Genomic DNA, 11,174 nt, shown 5'->3' on the forward strand with positions numbered 1-11,174 from the left:
CAGGTACTGGTTGGCAGGCCACTTGGATTTCTGGGACTGAGAGGTCAAGTGACATCCCATAGCCTCTGGCCCTGCCACACTTCTAGCCTCATTTTCTCCTACACTCCTTTCCCCACCCAGGTCACCAGGCTCAGGCTACTAGGCCTTCAGAACACACCAGCTCCTTTCCACCTCAGGGCCTATGCACATGCTGTCCCTTCACTCTTCCTGCAGGTCTTTGCAAGACTACTCAGTGCCACCTCCACAGGGAGCCCTCATCCCTGTCTCTCTCCTTTGAGTTTGGATATTTACCTTCTTTTTAAACGTTTCCCCATCCAGAACAGAAGCTCCGAGGGCAGGATGCATCACCTACAACAGTGCCCAGCACATAGAAGGTACTCAGTTAATATCTGCCAACAGATTTGTGCGGCCCCTGAGCACTTTGAATCTGGAATCTTCATTTTACAGATGGAGAAATTGAAACTCAGAGAGAGACGATAGCTGCCTGTGGTCATAAAGGTCCAGTGCTCTCCTGACTCCCAGGGGTCCCCAGGTCTAAGGGACACAAAGTCAGTTCCTCCTCAAACAACTAGTCTCATTGCAGAGATCAGCACAATGAGACCCAGAAGGGCTGCTACACCTTAGAACACCAGCAAAGGGGCATTTGGATCTAGGTTTGTCTGACTTGCCTCTGTGGGCACCAGCATCCTCCGCCCTCTCAGGGAACAGCAGGCCTCCACTGTGCACATGAAGATCACAGGATCAGCCTCCTAAAGTCCCGGCTTACCCCAGGCCCCAGAGCCCAGACCTTAGGGGGCTCTACTCCTTGCCCATCCCCCAGCTACTTGAGGGGCCTCTCCCCTCCTGGGATCTGACAGGGCCTGGGAGTCCAAAGCTCTCTGAGCTGCCAGTTCTAGTGCTGGGCATCCAGGGAGAAAGGAGGGCTCGCCTTGCTCCAGAGCTTCTTGGAATATGTTTGCGGACAGGCTTCCACTGGATAATTCCTCTGGGGGGGCCAGCTGTCAACCCTGAGTCCTGAGGGGCTCCAGGTGGTCCCTGGGGGTTCCAGGTAGACCTGAGGGGCTCCAAGTAGTTTCTGAGGGGTTCTAAGTGGTGCTGAGGAAGCCTGATGCTCCCTGTCGACACACTCTCTCCCACCACCACTGATTTCTCATTTACAAGGGGGAAACCTGAAGGCTGGAGGTGGCAGGGTATCAAGGAGGGCAGGCTTGGGGACCAGCCCCACCTTGCATTCTGCACATTCCTTCCTGAGAAGCTTGCCTCCCACCCTCCTTGCTGACTGGATGGACTTCTAGGCTCCGTGCCCCACTCATAGACGCAAAGATTTGATGCAGGCCCTGCAGCCTGGGAAGGCCTGGTGGTCTCTCACCACTGGTGCCACCTCTAACTTGCAGGTTCCTTTTCCTGGAAGCCCAAGTATGCTCAGGCTCCTGCCTGCTAGGCCTCAGTGGCAGTGTCCTGGGGGTCCCTGAGGATGGTGACACACACATGCTTTTCCCTCAGCTCTGTCCCACACTCCCGATGCCCACATCTTGCCCCCTTCCCACCCCATGCTGGATCCAAGCTGGACTTGGCCCTCTCCAACCAGCAGGGCCACGGACATAAGGCTGTGCCTGGGGAATTTCCTGCAGAGGAGAAGGGCTGGCAGTTGGAGTGGGTTACTTGGCTCCCAGGATCTCGGAAAAGGAAGATGTGCAAGAAAAGTACCCCACTTCAGCCTCTTGTGTCACAGATCACTGGCCAGCTCTCCAACTCCCTGTGCTGGGACTGCTCTAAGATTCCTGTGTAACCCAAGACAACCCCGAGACACAGGGAGTAGTGGGGGCTAGGATTGCTTTTCTCAGGGGAGCCATCCTGGAACCAAATGGAAGAGTCCCCGAGGGGCCCAAACCAGGACAGGTGAGCAGAAGCAGAAGGAAAACCATCTCTGACTTCACCTGAAGCAGGTGTGTGAGAATAAAGCACATGTGGAGTCAGATTTCCTGTTTACTGCCCACTCCTAGCCAACATTTGCAGGGACCAACCTACATCCTCCAAACTGTCCTGCCTTGGTGCTATCTCCCCATCTGAATCCATGCTGGCAGTATCTCTGAAAGGAACAAAACCCTTTCTCCGCTGCCAGGGCTAGGACTGCCTGGAAACCCAGTCTTCAGCATTTCAGCTCTGCTCCTATAAATGTGCGCCCACATCCTGTGCATCCACCTTGGACACTGAGCTCTGCTCTACAGTGCCTTATCAAAGCTCAGTAACTTAGAGAGGGGGTCCTGTGCCTAGGTGGTCTTTAGTATATCAGTGCTAGGGAACTGTTCTTAGGTGGTTCTTCAGTAGCTCAAAGTAGGGGACCTGTGTTTAGTTAGGGTTCTCTCAGTAGCAGATCCTGCTATATGTATTGAATGCAAGGAGTTTATTTGAGACGGGACTCAGGAAAAGTAGTAGGGTAGTAGTGAGTAAGGTGGAGAAGGGCAGAACGCCAACACAGTTGTCCAGGGTTGAACGGTGTCACTCAAACATTCATGTCTACCTGGAACCTCAGAATGTGATGTTTGAAATATTTGTTTGAAGTATTTGTTGGAAATAATGTCTTTGCAGATGTAGTCAGTTAAACTGAGGATAGTGTGGGCCCTAAAACCAATGACTGGTATATTTATAAGAGGAGAGGACACATAGGAAAGGCCAAGTGGTGATGGAGACCCTTTGGGTGTGTCATCCTCAAATGCAGTCCCAGGTGGTGCACCTGCTCAGTCCAAAACTGAAGCCAGCCACCAAGTGTGCCAGGCCTAGGGCCTTCTGGGAGGGGCCCCACCATAGGCCAAGTTCAGCTGCATCCTGTGCAGTACTTGGGACCACCTGGCAAGAGCCACCAAGCCATCCTCAGATGGCGCCACCCATGCTAGACTTAGAGATGCCTCGAGCAGCCATACTGCAAACTAAAGCTGGCTGCCACTACGGCCTGACTTGGGGCTGCAAGAGATACAAGGCACGACAAGGACAGATGCTGCTTGTTTGGGTTTTACAAACCTCTGAGAGAGATTTTAGGAAAATCCACAGCATGAGCCAAGACACACCATATGTATGGAAAGCCACTAAAGCGGCTTGGGTGGGTTCTTAAACTGGGTGGGGCAGGGTCTCAGGGAATCACCAGGGCAGGGTGAATGGTCTTAGTCAGATTGATGGAAACTCAGATATGGTGGCTACCTGTGTCTGCATGCCAGGTGAGGGGAAGGCTCAACAGAGGAACAAGGGCTTCTGCCAGCAATTCTCTCCAGGAGAAAGCTGCCTCTCCAGCCCTTGCCCTGAAGCCAGACAATTCTGTTCCTCCCCATATGTCCCTGGTGCCTTTCAAGCTGCTGCCCCAGTGCTGGAGCTCAGAGCAAGTGAATCCTCAGCAAGTAAATCTTTTAAGAGGAACATCTGCAACACCAGCTGCCTTCTCTCTCACTAAGCCACAATCTCTGCCAGTTTTCACAGCCAGAATTGTGGGTACTTCTCTTCTCAGCCCTAGAACCTTAGGCTGAGGAGCCCAGTGTGGGGATGAGACTCTTTGCTCCTCTGGGAGGACGTCTGCAGCTGAATCCCTCCTGATTCTTAATCGCCACACTCCAGCCTGTTCTGCCTCTCTACCCTACTTATCAGTCTCGAAGCTAGGCTCTTCTATATGTCCTCAGTTGTAGGACTCCTTTTCAGCTAGACTTCAGGCAACTCACAATGATGGTTGTTCTGTAGTTCAATTATAATTTTGATGGGATTGTGAGAAGAGGCAAGCACAGCATTTACCTACTCTGCCATCTTGACCAGACTTTTTTCCTGGTGGAAAAAATAATTTAAAGGTAGGACTGAAGTGACTTTTGAGGGCTCAGAGAGCAGACTAGTGGGTTGACTAGTGTTCCCCCAAAGTTCATGTCCATCTGGAATATCAGAATGTGACATTATTTGGGAATAAGTTCTTTGCAGATATAACTAGTTAAGATGAGGTCATACTGCATTACGATGGTCCCTAAATCCAGTGACTGGTGTCCTTATAAGAAGGAGAGGACATGCAGAGATGCGATGGTTGAGGCAGAGAATGTAGTAGTACAGCTATAAGCCGAGGAGCCCTGAGGCTTCATCTGCCGTTTTAAGCCCCTTGGTTTATGGTATTTTATGGCAGTGGCCCCAGGACACAGAATCACAGAATGTGTTGTCAAGCAACTTAGGTCTGGAAGCAACTGAAGCTTGGCTACAGGGAAGACTGCCAGCAGAGCCCCAGGAGCATGCCTGTAGTTGACAATGCTGGATTTTCAACCTGCTGCTGTGAAGTGAAAGCACAACCCATGGGAAAGCATTGGCATGTCTGTGCAATAGTGTCAGGGAAGACTGGAGGAGGGTTTGAGGAAGCAGGGGTCGGTGGGATGCTATTAAGAAGTGGGTTTTTCATTCTATGCTTGAGTATCGATACATTTTATTAGAAAGTGGAGGGAAAGAAACTAGAGAGAAGCCATAGTTGGTAATGAAGAAGTGGCCACTCATATTCCCATGATAGAGGACACTTGATATATTGTCATTTACCCAGTGACTTTGTGTTTTCTGTGCCTAGACAAGATGAAGTGGTGTTTCTTTGTCTCAGAGCAACCTTGTATGATGTTGATGTTCTGTGATTGTTTCTGTTCAATAGGAGAACCCCATGACCCAGTTGTCTCACAGTGTAGAACCATCAACTCAGAGGTACCCTACCAGAGGGCAAGGTTGCTGGGGGCACACCGCACCATGCAGAGCCACGCAGGGAAGCACCAGGCTCAAGCAGGAGGCAGAGGGAGAGGAGAAGTGAGAGGTGAGAGTCTTCTTTGTGGTTTCATAGAAAGTAACGAGCAAGCAGGGTGAGCAAGCTGAGGGCTAGCCAGTTTTTGTAATTCTGGTAGGCTCTGGGACCTGGTGACTAGTTATCTGGTACCTGGCCCTATGGTGACTAGGGCAGGTGGAAAATGGCCTGGAGTGTGAGGTGGTTGGGATATGGGCTCTGGATGGGTTGGTTTGCCTATGAAAGGTATGCTGGAAGAAAGTTCTTTAACATCTCTAGTGTTTGGCTAGCCCTGGGAGGGGCCATCCATCCAAGGTAAGCATACCTGTGTCAGAGCATCAGCACACAGAAAATAAAAGACGTGACTAATAAGGGATGTTGGAATGAGCCTTGGGAAGCTGGGAGTTGGGCTACAGGCCCTGAGGGGGCTTTGCTGAGGTGATGTGGTGGGAATAGGCAACATCTGCTACAGATGACCTGCCCAAAGTTGCCAAAGCAGGGCGAGGATTTGTACTCCAGGTTGTGGATGCTAAATTCCACCATCTGAGTCACAGCTTGATTTGATGAGCGCTTTTCTTTCGAACAGCAGGAGTTTGCCCAAAATGTCACCAAAATTACCTACCTGGACTGTCTCTCATTCTTGGAGTTGGCAAACTGTTATCAACACCCAACCTGTATCTGGCTAATGTTGGGCTCTCGGTCACAGAGATGAACCACATATGGTTCCTGCACTTCAGGTACAATCTGTCAACTGGGGAGAGTCAAGTGCAGGGACCACCCCAACCAAGTCTGGGTAGGCAGGGGGTCCTTCCTGGAAGCAGTGGTGCCTGAGCCAAGTGTGGAGCACAATGCTGGGTAGAAAGAGAGGAAAGTCATCTTTACTGAAGGCTTTACTCCTGGGCCTTGTGAGCTTGAGAGATCACAGAGGCTGGCAGTATGGAGCACAGAGCCAGGTGCTTGAGCAACCACAGTCTATATTTGATGACTGGATGGAATGAAATGGGGAGGCAAGGAAGAGCTGGGCAGGAACCATTTAGCATAATCACTCCTTTGAGTCTGGCTTTGAGAGGTGATAGCCGTCGGCAAGGGAAGTTGGTCTGTGGCCACCCTCTGGAGGACCTGCGAGTCCCTAGCCCTCTGAAGGCTACAGCAACACACTCCCTGCCAGGATCGCAGTGTTCAGTTGAGCAGGTTATCTACTGCTCAGATGTCTCAGTGAGTATACAGATACACTGAGATCCAGGCCATGCACTATCATTAGGGCCTTGGCCTTTAGAGAATGGGCAAACCTCAGCCTACCCTGGCCCTGTGTGAAATACTGAGAATGAGATGGTCTCCAGGAGGGCTTGAGACTATGGTGGTGCAGGGCATGGGGGAGAAAAGAGTACAGGGAGATCCTGATTGGCCACATAAATTTGAACCCACCTGGGCTGATCCAGGTCTTGAGAAGAAGGAAAAACCATGCGTACCATTGTTGGGACTCCATGTGTGCTCGAAGCGGGCTCCTTGAAAAATGACTATCTCTGCCATTGCTGTGACTGCCTGGCACAGATGGCATCATTACAGCCCATGGCTAGACAAATGAAGTGTACCCTCCTCCAAATAGTCCAGAAAATATGGCCAAGTACCAAGAAAACAGACATTACCTGTATCTGCCCCTAGCATTAACACCATGGACTAGTGGCCCCCTGCCCTCAATCTGCTTGTGCATGTCTGTGTTTTGTCAAAACTCAATGCACACACACCTACATTTGGGGTGTGAACCTAATCCCAGTTCTCTAATTTAGAGAGGGCTGCTGATGCACAGGAACCCTGCAGATACCCGAGAAGAGGTTGGGACAATCTGGACTTGTGCTCAGTCGCCTGTGGTAGCCCTCAAATTTTCTGTCCTTCTTTCCAATGAAAGGTGAGGTCTTCTTCTCCACTCTTTGAATCTGAGCTCCATGGCTGCTCGATGAACAGAATATAACATAAATGACATTCAATCCATTGCCTGGAGAAATGGACACATTCCACTTCCTGTCTTCAGGAATGCTTGCTCCCAGAAGCCAGCCACCATGTTGTAAAGAAGCTCAAACAACCCTGTGGAGAGGCATCTATGCCCTGGGATGAGCCCTCTCCAGTGGAGCTTCGCCTTGACCATAGATTTATGAGCAGAAGTGACTGTTGCTATTCTAAGCAGTGCTGTTGTTATGCAGCAACATCAAGTGCCTCTGCCTGGCCACAGCAAATGCTCAGATGAGCATGTGGCCCCTGGTATGAGGTATTTGGATGCCAGGAGGGTTGCTCCTCCTGCTCTGGGACTCTGACTCACAAGGACCTCCCTCTAAACTCTGAAGCTGCCAGCAACTACCTCCCCTGGGTTGGTATTGGGTTTCTGGCCCTTGCAACTGACTAAGGCAGCCACTCAGCAAATAGGCCCAAGCTTCAGTTTCTCATTGGTAAAATGAGGATAACAGAGGGCTCATGATTATTAGAAAAGCACAGTTGTCAGTCTGAGGGAGCCAGAGCAGGTGTGCAGCCAGATACTCAGAGCAGCCCCTTCCTGCTCCATTGTCCTGCAGACTCACTCCTCCAGTGATGGCACAAAGCCCTGACTATGAGCCTCACATGCTGGACAATCTGTGAGCTACTGCACATTTTGTCCTTCAGCTCTGGTAGGAGCTAGCATAATCATTTTACAGGTGTGAAAACTGAGAGGCATAGAGAGCCAGACCATCAAGCCCTAGAGCCCAGGACTTTAGGGTAAGATCTGGGATGAGCTGTGTTGCTAGTGGAAGATCCTTTCCTCAGGCCTTAGTATTCCTATCTGTGAAACAGTAGCCTGCCAAGCACTAGCCCCAGGCCAGGCCTCTGATCTGTCCATTTGGATGGACTTGGCCAGCATTCCAGGCCTTGTGAGAGACCACCTCCTATGGCCTCATTAATGCCTCCCCACAAGATGTGAGCCAGTCCTTAAGTCTAAGTTTCTTAGGTGCTCCCTGAGCAGAGAACTTTGATCCTCCATGGGTGTGGCATGGGGGAGGCAAGGAATACACTGCAGCCCAGAGAGGGGCGGGACTTACCCAAGCCCAACCAATAGGGAGGGCAAAGAGTCATCAATCTCCTGAGCCTGAGGGGCTGGTGAGGACCTTCTGGGCATGAAGTCTGTGCTGGACAGAGGGGAGGGCAGCAGGGAAAAAGGGGAGGCCAGGTTTATAATGGAGCAGGGTGCATAGGGGAGCAGGTTCTCACACTTCTCAAGTGACTCAGGCTCCCACTGTGCTGGCTGGGCAGGTGCATGGCATCAAAGAAGCTTAACTGGCTCATGAGCACTAAGCCTCTGGAATGTCCTTGACAGGCCTGTGTACTTCTTACTGCTGGCTTACCTGGGAGCAGCTGGGGCTGTGGAAACACGCCGTGCCCCCAGCAGGGCTGCCCAAATCCTATCATTATGAGTGAGTCCTCAGACTACAGTAATGAGGCGTAATCCTAGGAGGCGAGTGACCTTGGACAGGACAGTGACCTTTCACCGAGTCTCAGTTTCTCTAGCTGTAAATAAGGGGTCAGTTCACATCTTTTCTTACAGGTGGAATTTGGAACTGTCCTGTGAATGTGTGCAATCATTTATAGGTACCCCACTCTTAAAATATTTATTACTTTCCTATTTTCTAATTAGAGAATAGATTCATGCTCACTGTAGAAAATACAGACAATGAAAAGTCAAGAGGCAGGAAAACTAACCTGCCTGGTTGCCCAGAAGTGGCAGAGGAGCCCTGGGGAGCAGCCAGCCAGGCTTTGTCTCTCTTGGGCCACTATGTCCCAGCTCCTGAGCAGGCCTGGCACACAGGAGGGGTTGGTCGGATCATTTCTGTGAATCTGTCACCTGCTTTCACTCCACTGCCTTGCTGCATGTCTCCAAGCCATCACTGCAAACCTGTGGGCAGCGGCTCTATGTCACCTGAGGTGACTCACCTGTCTCCCTCTTGAAAGACAAGGCAAGCCTTGCTTATGCAGGACTCTGGCCAGGGAGGAGAGCCCCATGGTCAGAGCCCTGACCCTGATGGGGAGTGGGCTTTGGGCAGGGGCTCCAGGCAGGGGCTTCCTGCATAAGGGGACCAGCTCTTCCTGTGGAGAGGCTTGAAGGCCTGTACGCATTAATGGTGTCAAATGGCCTGGCAGAACACATTTTTAAGAAAATTCTTTTCTCCCCAAATACCCAACTCATTGGAGCTACAAGCTTAGATAACTTTTGTTTATGCTTTTAATTTAAAAAAGGTTAAAAAAAAGAGGCAAAACCCATGAGGTTACCTTGCTTACGTGATTTATCTTGCAATGGAACTTTCTGGACTTGGTCTATTATGAGAGAGGTTTTTAGGATGAAGATCTAATTTTTCTATTTAGTGGAAGTGAAAATGAAGAGTACTTAATGAAAAACAAAAAGCATTTTACAATTTCACAGTTACCTGATTTGAGGGAAACACACCAGTAACCAGCTATCCAACCAGGCTTAGGCACTGTCTCCTGCAGTCTGCCAGGACCTGTGGATGTGAACACTGCATCGGGTGAATTAGGGGTTGAGGAAGTCTCCCTGGGGCAGGCAGTGCCTCAGCTAAGTCCCATGGGAAGAGGAGACCACTAGGCCAGACCCTCACCATCCCCTCAAAATCTCTGGCAGCACATCTGTAAGCCCATTTTACAGAGCAGAACACTGAGGCCCAGGGTTCTCAGACTCCTTCCCCTGCATCAGCCTCCCTGGTTCCTTCCCCCATACTGTGTGATCCAAGCTGCAAACCCAGATGAGAGCACAAGTAATGGTGTGGGGGCTGGATCCCCAAATGCAGACAGGCCAAAGCTACAGTCAAAACTTTGGGCATCTAGGCCTCCCACCAGGTGCCTACACCAAGGAAGCTAAATGTCCTCTCTGATTCACAGACAGGGCACAGACCTTTAGATCACACAGCACAGGACAGAGCTCTTTGGAAGAGGTATCTGAGGCCTGAGGAGAAGGAGACACCAGCCTGGCATAGTCCAGGCACTACCCCTAGTCTGAGCAGCTGGGAAAGCTGAGTCAGGTGGCAGGTGCCCAAGTTCAAATGCTAACAGGTCCTGCATGGCCCAGCTTCACAATGTTGCTCCATTCTTGATTGTGTCACAGTCTCCCTCTCCTCAGGGTGGGTGGCAGAACCTTCTCTATCCCTCAGATGAGAACATCAAGGCCCAGACACAGGGACCCCCCAACCCCCAAATTCAAGTGCTTAAATCCTAACCCCTGGTACCTGAGGACATGACTCTTTTGGAGATAGAGGCAATCGAGTTAAAGTGAGGTCATTAGGGTAGCCTTAATCCAATAGGACTGGCATCCCATAAAAAGGGGAAATTTGGACAGAGACAGATATATGCTCAAAGGGACAAAACAGCCATGTGAAGACTGCAGTGATGCTGCCAAAAGCCAAGGAACTACCAGAAGATGGAGAGAGGCTTGGACCAGACCCTTCCTAGCACCTTTGGAGGGAGCATGGCCCACTTGATACCTTAATATCAGACTTCTGGCCTCCACAACCTTGAGATGACACATTTCTGTAGTCCTTAGTCATTCAGTCTGTGGTACCTTGTCTTGGCAGCCCTAAGAAGCATACCCACCCTAAACGGCTAGGCTTGAATTCAGCATTTGGGGCTCCTGGGAGCCTGGAAACCGGTCCCTTCCCTCCCTCCCTGTCCCTGGGGACCCTTCCTCTCTTCCCTCCCTGTCCCTGAGCCTACAGGCAGCTGCCCTCAGCACAGTGGTATGCACAGGGGGCCAGACCCAGTGAGCAGATCATAATGCTCTGGAGGTGGGTTTGAGGCCATTTGGCAGGGAATTCCGGAATCCCAGGTCCTTGAATGTGGTCTGGAGAGGTCAAGAGTCACTGTGGGTCCTGAAGACTCACCTGGCTTCCCGATGTGACAGATGGGCCACACATACTTGGTTTCATATAAGGGAATTGAAAAAAGTTATCAGGTGTGGCCCACAAACAAGTCTGAAGTAGGAACAAGATATTATGGGGTGAAACCAACCCCAACCCAGGAAAGAGGAGGACATATCATAGTGAACCTCAGCCTTACTGGACTTAGGAAGCAGAGGTGGGAGCACTGCCCTACTGGAACACTGTTCCGTGGTCGCAGAACATGCTTCTCTTCTCTGTCCTTAGCCAGGCCCTCTCTAGAGCTAGTTATGTCAACTGGGCCTCCTAGGCCAGCCACACTGATCTGTCCCTCAAAATTCCAAAGTGTTCAGACCTCCGGGCCTTTGCATCTGGCTGTTTTCTGTGCAAGGTCCTCCTTCCTCAGCTCTGCCAGGGGTGAGGGGGTCTCTTGCTTAGAAGCCACCCTGCATGGCCCTAGCTTAGGTGTCTGTGGTCTGAGATTCCCTCGGTGGTTT

Source organism: Pteropus medius, unplaced genomic scaffold (genome assembly GCF_902729225.1).
Source record: "Pteropus medius unplaced genomic scaffold, Ma_sr-lr_union100, whole genome shotgun sequence".
Taxonomy (NCBI): Eukaryota; Metazoa; Chordata; class Mammalia; order Chiroptera; family Pteropodidae; genus Pteropus; species Pteropus medius.